Source organism: Bombina bombina, chromosome 3 (genome assembly GCF_027579735.1).
Source record: "Bombina bombina isolate aBomBom1 chromosome 3, aBomBom1.pri, whole genome shotgun sequence".
Classification (NCBI taxonomy): Eukaryota; Metazoa; Chordata; class Amphibia; order Anura; family Bombinatoridae; genus Bombina; species Bombina bombina.
In genome coordinates, this window is record NC_069501.1 from 443,421,590 (window position 1) to 443,430,722 (window position 9,133).

A 9,133-nucleotide genomic window follows, 5' to 3' on the forward strand; every position below is an offset into this window, starting at 1 on the left:
CGTAGAAACGCCTCTTTCTTTATTTGGTTTGTTGACAACCTTGACAGATGAAATCTCCCTCTTGGGGGAGAGAATTTGAAGTCTAGAAGGTATCCCTGAGATATGATCTCTAACGCCCAGGGATCCTGGACATCTCTTGCCCAAGCCTGGGCGAAGAGAGAAAGTCTGCCCCCCACTAGATCCGTTCCCGGATCGGGGGCCCTCGATTCATGCTGTCTTAGGGGCAGCAGCAGGTTTCCTGGCCTGCTTGCCCTTGTTCCAGGACTGGTTAGGTCTCCAACCTTGTCTGTAGCGAGCAACAGCTCCTTCCTGTTTTGGTGCAGAGGAAGTTGATGCTGCTCCTGCTTTGAAATTACGAAAGGAACGAAAATTAGACTGTCTAGCCTTAGGTTTGGCTCTGTCTTGAGGCAGGGCATGGCCTTTACCTCCTGTAATGTCAGCGATAATTTCTTTCAACCCGGGCCCGAATAAGGTCTGCCCTTTGAAAGGTATATTAAGCAATTTAGATTTAGAAGTAACGTCAGCTGACCAGGATTTTAGCCACAGTGCTCTGCGTGCCTGAATGGCGAATCCGGAATTCTTAGCCGTAAGTTTAGTTAAATGTACTACGGCATCTGAAATAAATGAGTTAGCTAACTTAAGGGCTTTAAGCTTGTGTGTAATCTCATCTAATGGAGCTGATTCAAGTGTCTCTTCCAGAGACTCAAACCAAAATGCTGCTGCAGCCGTGACAGGCGCAATGCATGCAAGAGGTTGCAATATAAAACCTTGTTGAACAAACATTTTCTTAAGGTAACCCTCTAACTTTTTATCCATTGGATCTGAAAAGGCACAGCTATCCTCCACTGGGATAGTGGTACGCTTAGCTAAAGTAGAAACTGCTCCCTCCACCTTAGGGACCGTTTGCCATAAGTCCCGTGTGGTGGCGTCTATTGGAAACATCTTTCTAAATATCGGAGGGGGTGAGAACGGCACACCGGGTCTATCCCACTCCTTAGTAACAATTTCAGTAAGTCTCTTAGGTATAGGAAAAACGTCAGTACTCGCCGGTACCGCAAAATATTTATCCAACCTACACATTTTCTCTGGTATTGCAACTGTGTTACAATCATTCAGAGCCGCTAACACCTCCCCTAGTAATACACGGAGGTTTTCCAGCTTAAATTTAAAATTTGAAATATCTGAATCCAGTTTGTTTGGATCAGAACCGTCACCCGCAGAATGAAGCTCTCCGTCCTCATGTTCTGCAAATTGTGACGCAGTGTCTGACATGGCCCTAATATTATCAGCGCACTCTGTTCTCACCCCAGAGTGATCACGCTTACCTCTTAGTTCTGGTAATTTAGCCAAAACTTCAGTCATAACAGTAGCCATATCCTGTAATGTGATTTGTAATGGCCGCCCAGATGTACTCGGCGCTACAATATCACGCACCTCCCGAGCGGGAGATGCAGGTACTGACACGTGAGGCGAGTTAGTCGGCATAACTCTCCCCTCGTTGTTTGGTGAAATATGTTCAATTTGTACAGATTGACTTTTATTTAAAGTAGCATCAATGCAGTTAGTACATAAATTTCTATTGGGCTCCACTTTGGCTTTAGCACATATAGCACAGATATCTTCCTCTGAATCAGACATGTTTAACACACTAGCAAATAAACTAGCAACTTGGAAATACTTTTCAAGTAATTTACTATAATATGAAAACGTACTGTGCCTATAAGAAGCACAGAAAAAGTTATGACAGTTGAAAATTAATAAACTGAAAAGTTATAGCATCAAATCTTTGTAAAAAACACAATTTTAGCAAAGGATTGCTCCCATTAGCAAAGGATAACTAACCCTGATAGCAGAAAAAAAAATAAAAAATAAAAATACAGAAATAAACGTTTTTTTATCACAGTCAACTACAATCTCACAGCTCTGCTGTGAGTGATTACCTCCCTCAAAACAAGTTTTGAAGACCCCTGAGTTCTGAACCGGATCATGCAGGGAAGACAATAAACTTCTGTCTGAATTTTTTGATGCGTAGCAAAAGCACCTCTCCCCCTCACACATAACAGTGAGAGAGATCAGTAAACTGTCATAAATTAAATAAAACGACTGCCAAGTGGAAAAAAATAGTGCCCAAAACATTTTTTCACCCAGTACCTCAGAAAATTAAACGATTTTACATGCCAGCAAAAAACGTTTAACATTAATAAATTGAGTGTTATTAAAAAGCCTGTTGCTAGTCCCTGCAAATTAGGCTATAGTTTTATGCATACAGTATAATTCCAGTGAAGTGCCATTCCCCAGAATACTGAAGTGTAAAATATACATACATGACAGCCTGATACCAGTTGCTGCTACTGCATTTAAGGCTGAGTTTACATTATATTGGTATGGCAGAATTTTCTCATCAATTCCATTGTCAGAAAATAATAAGCTGCTACATACCTCTTTGCAGATTAATCTGCCCGCTGTCCCCTGATCTGAAGTTTACCTCTCCTCAGATGGCCGAGAAACAGCAATATGATCTTAACTACTCCGGCTAAAATCATAGAAAAACTCAGGTAGATTCTTCTTCAAATTCTACCAGAGAAGGAATAACACACTCCGGTGCTATTATAAAATAACAAACTTTTGATTGAAGGTATGAAACTAAGTATAATCACCACAGTCCTCTCACACATCCTATCTATTCGTTGGGTGCAAGAGAATGACTGGGAATGGCAGTTAGGGGAGGAGCTATATAGCAGCTCTGCTGGGTGAATCCTCTTGCACTTCCTGTTGGGGAGGAGTTAATATCCCATAAGTAATGGATGATCCGTGGACTGGATACACTTAACAAGAGAAATTAGGCCTTTTTTGTCCCTTGATTTGGACCTGTCCTGAGGAAGGGCATGATCTTTTCCTCCAGTGATATAAGTAATAATCTCCTTCAAACTAGGCCTGAATAGGGTCTGCCCCTTGAAGGGAAGTTAAGTAGCTTATTTATTAAAGTCACGACAGCTGACCATGATATAAGCCATAGCGCTCTGCGCGCCAGTATAGTAAAAAACAGAATTCTTAGCCGTTAGTCTAGTCAAAGGAACAAAGGCATCAGAAAACAAAGGAATTGGCTAGCTTAAGTGCTCTAAGCTTGTCAAATATATTGATCCAATGGAGCCTGTAAAGCCTCATCAAGAGACTCAAACCAGAACGCCGCAGCAGCAGTGACAGGAGCAATGCGTGCAAGGGGCTGCAGGATAAAACCTTGTTGAATAAACATTTTTTATCCATTGGATCTAAAAAAGCACAACAGTCCTCGCCAGAGGTAGTGGTACGCTTAGCTAGAGTAGAAACTCTTCTCTCCACCTTAGGAACTGTCTGCCATAAGTCCCGTGTGGTGGCAACTATTAGAAAACATTCTTCTAAAAAATAGGAGGGGAAGAGAACGGCACACCTGGTCTATCCCATTCCTTTTGAAAAATTTTAGTAAACCTCTTTAGGTATTGGAAAAACATAAGTACACACCGGCACTGCATATTATTTATCCAGTCTACACAATTTCTCTGGCACTGCGATTGTACACATTCATTCAGAGCAGCTAAAGCCTCCCTGAGCAACAAGTGGAGGTTCTCAAGCATAAATTTTAAATGTAGAAATATCAGAATCAGGTTAAATCATCTTCCCTGAGTCACAAATATCACCCACAGACTAAGCATATTGTGAGGTAGTATCAGACATGGTTCTTAAAGCATCTGTATGCTCTGTATCTACCCCCAGAGCTGTTTTGCTTTCCTTTAATTTCAGGTAGTCTGACTAATACTGCTGCCAGTGTATTATACACAACCTTTGCCATGTCTTGTAAAATAAACGCTATGGGCGCCATTGATATACTTGGCGCCATTTGAGCGTGAGTCCCTGGAGCGGGAGTCAAAGGGTCTGACACGTGGGGAGAGTTAGTCGGCATAACTTCCCCCTCGACGGAATCCTCTGGTAAAATAAACGCTATGGGTGCCCTTGATGTACTTGGCGCCATTTGAGCGTGAGTCCCTAAAGCGGGAGTCAAAGGGTCTGACACGTGGGGAGAGTTAGTCGGCATAACTTCCCCCTCGACAGAATCCTCTGGTGATAATGTTTTTAAATACAAAAAATGATCTTTATTGTTTAACATGAAATCAGTACATCTGGTACACATTCTAAAATGGGGTTCCACCATGGCTTTAAACATAATAAACACAGAGCCTCCTCTATGTTAGACATGTTAGAACTAATAAAGAGACTAGTAAGCTTGGAAAACACTTTAAATCAAGTTAACAAGCAAATATAACAAACGTTACTGTGCCTTTAAGAGAAACAAATTTTGTCAAAATTTGAAAAACAGTGAAAAAAGGCAGTAAATCAAACGAAATTATTACAGTACATGTAATAAGTTAACAGAGCATTGCACCCACTTGCAAATGGATGATTAACCCCTTAATGCAAAAAACAGATAAAAAAAAAAACGACATTTTTTTAAACAGACACAACAAAACTGCCACAGCTGAGCTGTGGATTACCTTCCCTATAACTGTTTCTATGCAAAATTTAAGCCAGCCATGTGGAAAAATTAGGCCCCAATAAGTTTTATCACCAAACATATGTTAAAAAACGATTAAACATGCCAGCAAACGTTTTAAAACACATTCTTATAAGAGTATGTATGTCTATTAATAAGCCTGATCCAGTCGCTATCACTGCATTTAAGGCTTTACTTACATTACTTCGGTATCAGCAGTATTTTCTTAGTCAATTCCATTCCTTAGAAAAATATATTACTGCACATACCTTAGCATATATCTCTATCAATCAGCCTGGTACCAGTCGCTTTCACTGCATTTAAAGGCTGTACTTACATTACTTCGGTATCAGCAGTATTTTCTTAGTCAATTCCATTCCTTAGAAAAATATTTTACTGCACATACCTTATTTGCAGGAAAACCTGCACGCCATTCCCCCTCTGAAGTACCTTACTCCTCAGAATGTGTGAGAACAGCAACTGGATCTTAGTTACGTCTGCTAAGATCATAGAAAAAACGCAGGCAGATTCTTCTTCCAAATACTGCCTGAGATAAACAGCACACTCCGGTGCCATTTAAAAATAACAAACTTTTGATTGAAGAAATAAACTAAGTATAAAAAACCACAGACTCTCACGACCTCCTATCTATGTTGAGACTTGCAAGAGAATGACTGGTAATGGCAGTTAGGGGAGGAGCTATATAGCAGCTTTGCTGTGGGTGGACTCTTGCAGCTTCCTGTTGGGAAGGAGAATATATCCCATAAGTAATGGATGATCCGTGGACTGGATACACTTAACAAGAGAAAAACATTGATTAGACACCCAGTACACTTATTTATCCATAGACCTTTTTAGCAGAGGCTCCAGGACCCTCAACAAAAACAAGAGCAGGGAGGTGGGCATAGGAGTACAATGGAGTGTGACAATAATAATGTGAAGGGGAAGATTGCGGAGTTGTGTCATTTTAATTTTGTTATTGTGGGAAATACTTGCAATGACCTTGCTCTTGTGAATCCATATTGCAAATGTGTTTTTTAAGGCACTGTTTGTCTATTTTTTGAATATCAGCATTTGGTAATTGAACCTCAACTTAAGGCTGGTGAGAACCGACCTCTCTTCTGGCTGTTTGCAAATGTTGTTGCTCTGGACAAACATGTGAATAAGGGGCCATCAGCCATATTCTGCATGCAACCCCTTTGATGATTGACAATAAACATGTGTCACCTGCAATCAGAGCCCGTTACTTCTGTCTAAATCATCTTCCTGCTATGGACAGCCCACTGTTTCCCACAGCAAGTCCGAAGCTTGAACTACAAGATTGTCTTGAGTATGGTAGGAAACCAAAGTTTATTTTATTCTGTACTATCACCACAAAAACTGAACTTCTTGAAGCAATGAAAATGCCAGCAATTTCATGTGCTTATGGATGACAAGGACGTCCTGTCCTGTGGTGCACAGAGATGGAGACGATTTTTGCCCTCCCTGTACACTACCCAGATGTCTACAACATCACCGGAAACACAAGACAGCCACTGTTGTGAAGTTCCTGGAGTGTTCCGGTAGCCATCTCTTTGCGCCCCAAAAGGAATTCTTTATTGTTGTTTTTGTATACATCCGACAATAGCTTCGGAGACTGTGGTGACGCACATGTTAGTTACTGTTGTTCCAGCTGTGGCAATATCAATTGGCATTAAAAAGGTAAGATTTTTCAACCTTAATTTAATTTTCTTTTTGGGATTCATACTCACACTTTCTGGGGCTATCCAAGAGGAGCCTGGTAAAAGCACTAGTAGTCACCCCTTATATCAACGGGTGATGAGACCTGTTTTTTGCCTTTCCAATATTGCGCCTTACCCCAAACTAATCCTGAATGAAAAAAAAAAATTAAAATTTGGACTAGTGACGCACATTTTATGCACGCTGTGGCAATTGCAATTTGCAATAAAAATAATCTACTAACAACAACCACTACCTACGACCACACCTGACTCCTGAAGTCATGCTTCAGTTATTCAGTCAAGTTAAATTATTTTTTTTTTCTTTATTATGCGCAGCAGAGGCTCCAGGACCGTCGACAAAACCAGCAGCAGCAAAGAGGACATATGGCATCCTTTTGAAAAAATGATTATAGGAAAGGCATTGATTTCAGAAACACAGAGATCATTAGTTGCAACCGGTAAATCGAAAAAAACATTGATTAGACACCCAGTACACTTATTTTTCATTAGGCCTTTTTAATAAGAGGCTCCCGGAGCCTCAACCGAAACAACAGCATCAAAAAGTACATATGGCATCCTTGTGAATAATAGATTACTGGAAAGGTATTGATTTTAGAAACCCGTGGATAATTTTTTGCAAACGTGAAATCTAAAATAACATAGATTATACACCCAGTACACTTCTTTATCCTTAGGCCTTTTTAGAAGAGTCTCCCGTAGCCTCAACAGAAACAACAGCATGAAAGAGGACATATGGCATCCTTGTGACTAATAGATTACAGGAAAGGCATTGATTTTAGAAACCCGGAGATAATTTGTTGCAACCGGGAAATAAAAAAAAAATGGATTAGACAACCAGGACACTTATTTATCCTTAGGCCTTAGTAGCAGAGGCTCCAGGACCCTCAACAAAACCAGCAGCAGTAAAGAGGACATATTGCATCCTTTAGAAAAATAGATTTCTGGAAAGGCATTGATTTTAGAAACACAGAGATCATTAGTTGCAACCGTGCAATCTCTAAAAAATTGGATTATACACCAAGTACACTTATTTATCCTTAGGCCTTTTTTGCAGAGGCTCCAGGACCCTCCACAAAACCAGCAGCATGAAAGAGGACATATGGATCTGGCAGAGGAAATGTAGTGGGGGGAGGGGTTCCAAAGACGAAGGAAAACGAGGAACTGGAATGTGAGGGTATGGGCCGGGTCTGGAAGTTCAGCAGGAGAGCTTGAGGCGGGAGTTGCTGTTAGTGCTGCCGACAAAACCTATGATGGATAAGGCAGGCAGAAAAAAGGGAGGAGGTTAGGACACTAAAAAAAAAAAATATATAATTGAGACAGAGTACTGCAACAAATCGCAAGGACTGGAGGGACTGTGTAGTAAACTGAATGTTATGTCTATGCAGCACTCTTCAGGTTGGAGTAGCCTGACATTGGAACCACTTGCTGTGGATTGAAACACAGAAATCTTGCTTGGATGGTGGACTAAAAGGACACAGTTTCTTTGTATAGACTGGAACAAAAAAGGGTAATTGGAGGAATAGGATTTTTACCCTAGTTTGGCAGCTTTGCTGCCCTTTTATACACAGATGAATGAAGACCCCATTCGGAAAGGCAGCAGGTCAGAGAGCCAGAGGTGATGCAGCACATGAAGGTGTGTCTGCCAGTATGATGAAAAAAAGGACTTCTCACAAGAAGCATCGAAATAATGTTGGTCCAAGCAAACCAATTTCCCAGCCCCGGAGGAATATTGTAGGTTGCAGAATACAGCATGGTTGAAAAGAAGGTAGTGGCCCAATAACACAATGGAAAGGAACTGTATTGGATCAAGTGCCAGTCAACCCATCCCTTTATCTTATTAAATATGATGGATTTGTGTCTATGGACTAGAACTCCACAAGGACGAGCGAGTGTCTGCTCTTGAAGTTCTTCCAGATAGAGTTGCTTCATCTCGAATTAGTGATGCTCACTTGGCAGACACAATGATTGTTAAAGCTGTTGAACACATGTTTGAAACAGAAGATGGTTCTAAGGATGAGTGGAGAGGAATGGTCTTAGCAAGAGCTCCCATAATGAACACATGGTTTTATATAACCTACGAGAAGGACCCAGTTTTATATATGTATCAGCTATTAGATGACTTCAAAGAAGGAGATCTCCGCATCATGCCAGACTCTAATGATTCCCCTCCAGCAGAAAGAGAACCAGGAGAAGTTGTGGACAGCCTTGTAGGAAAGCAAGTGGAGTATGCCAAAGAAGATGGCTCAAAAAGGACTGGCATGGTAATACACCAAGTGGAAGCCAAACCCTCTGTTTATTTCATAAAATTTGATGACGATTTCCATATTTATCTCTACGATTTGGTGAAGACATCGTAGATGTAATATTTGACTTATTGCCAAACAGGTGGATTTATTAAATGTAAAATATGTAGACAAACCTGTCCACTTCTGTCCAATTATGTGACGCTTCAGATTCCAGGCAAGCCCGCAACCCCTTAAATAAAGTAACGCAGTTTTGTTGCTAAGAACAAAAAAAAAAATTTCCTCATCAAAAGGAAACAAACCACGTTCTGTGAATTACAACTCATTTTGCATAATGGAATTTATCCTTTAGAAGGAAACTGATCTAGTAGTGGTGAATTCAAACAAAAGAAGCATGGATGCAAGAGACAAACTGGGCGAATTCTGTAAATTTTCAAAGTGGGGGAAAAAAAGGTTATAAAAATGTAATTGTTGTATTTCTTAAGCACTCATTCCTCATCAATACAAGTCCAGTTTGGTATATCTAACTACTTTAACATAGTTATCAGTATGTATTTCAATTAAAAGTATTTTTCCAAGTGTTACTTATGTCTTATAATGTGGGGAGTGTGGTGCTGCAGTTC

General features: G+C 40.5%; 1 pseudogene; it reads left to right on the top strand.

The window, feature by feature from the left end:
- The first annotated feature begins 7,828 nt into the window (after nucleotides 1–7,828).
- Nucleotides 7,829–8,734, top strand: LOC128651690 (spindlin-Z-like; annotated as a pseudogene).
- Nucleotides 8,735–9,133: the final 399 nt, after the last annotated feature.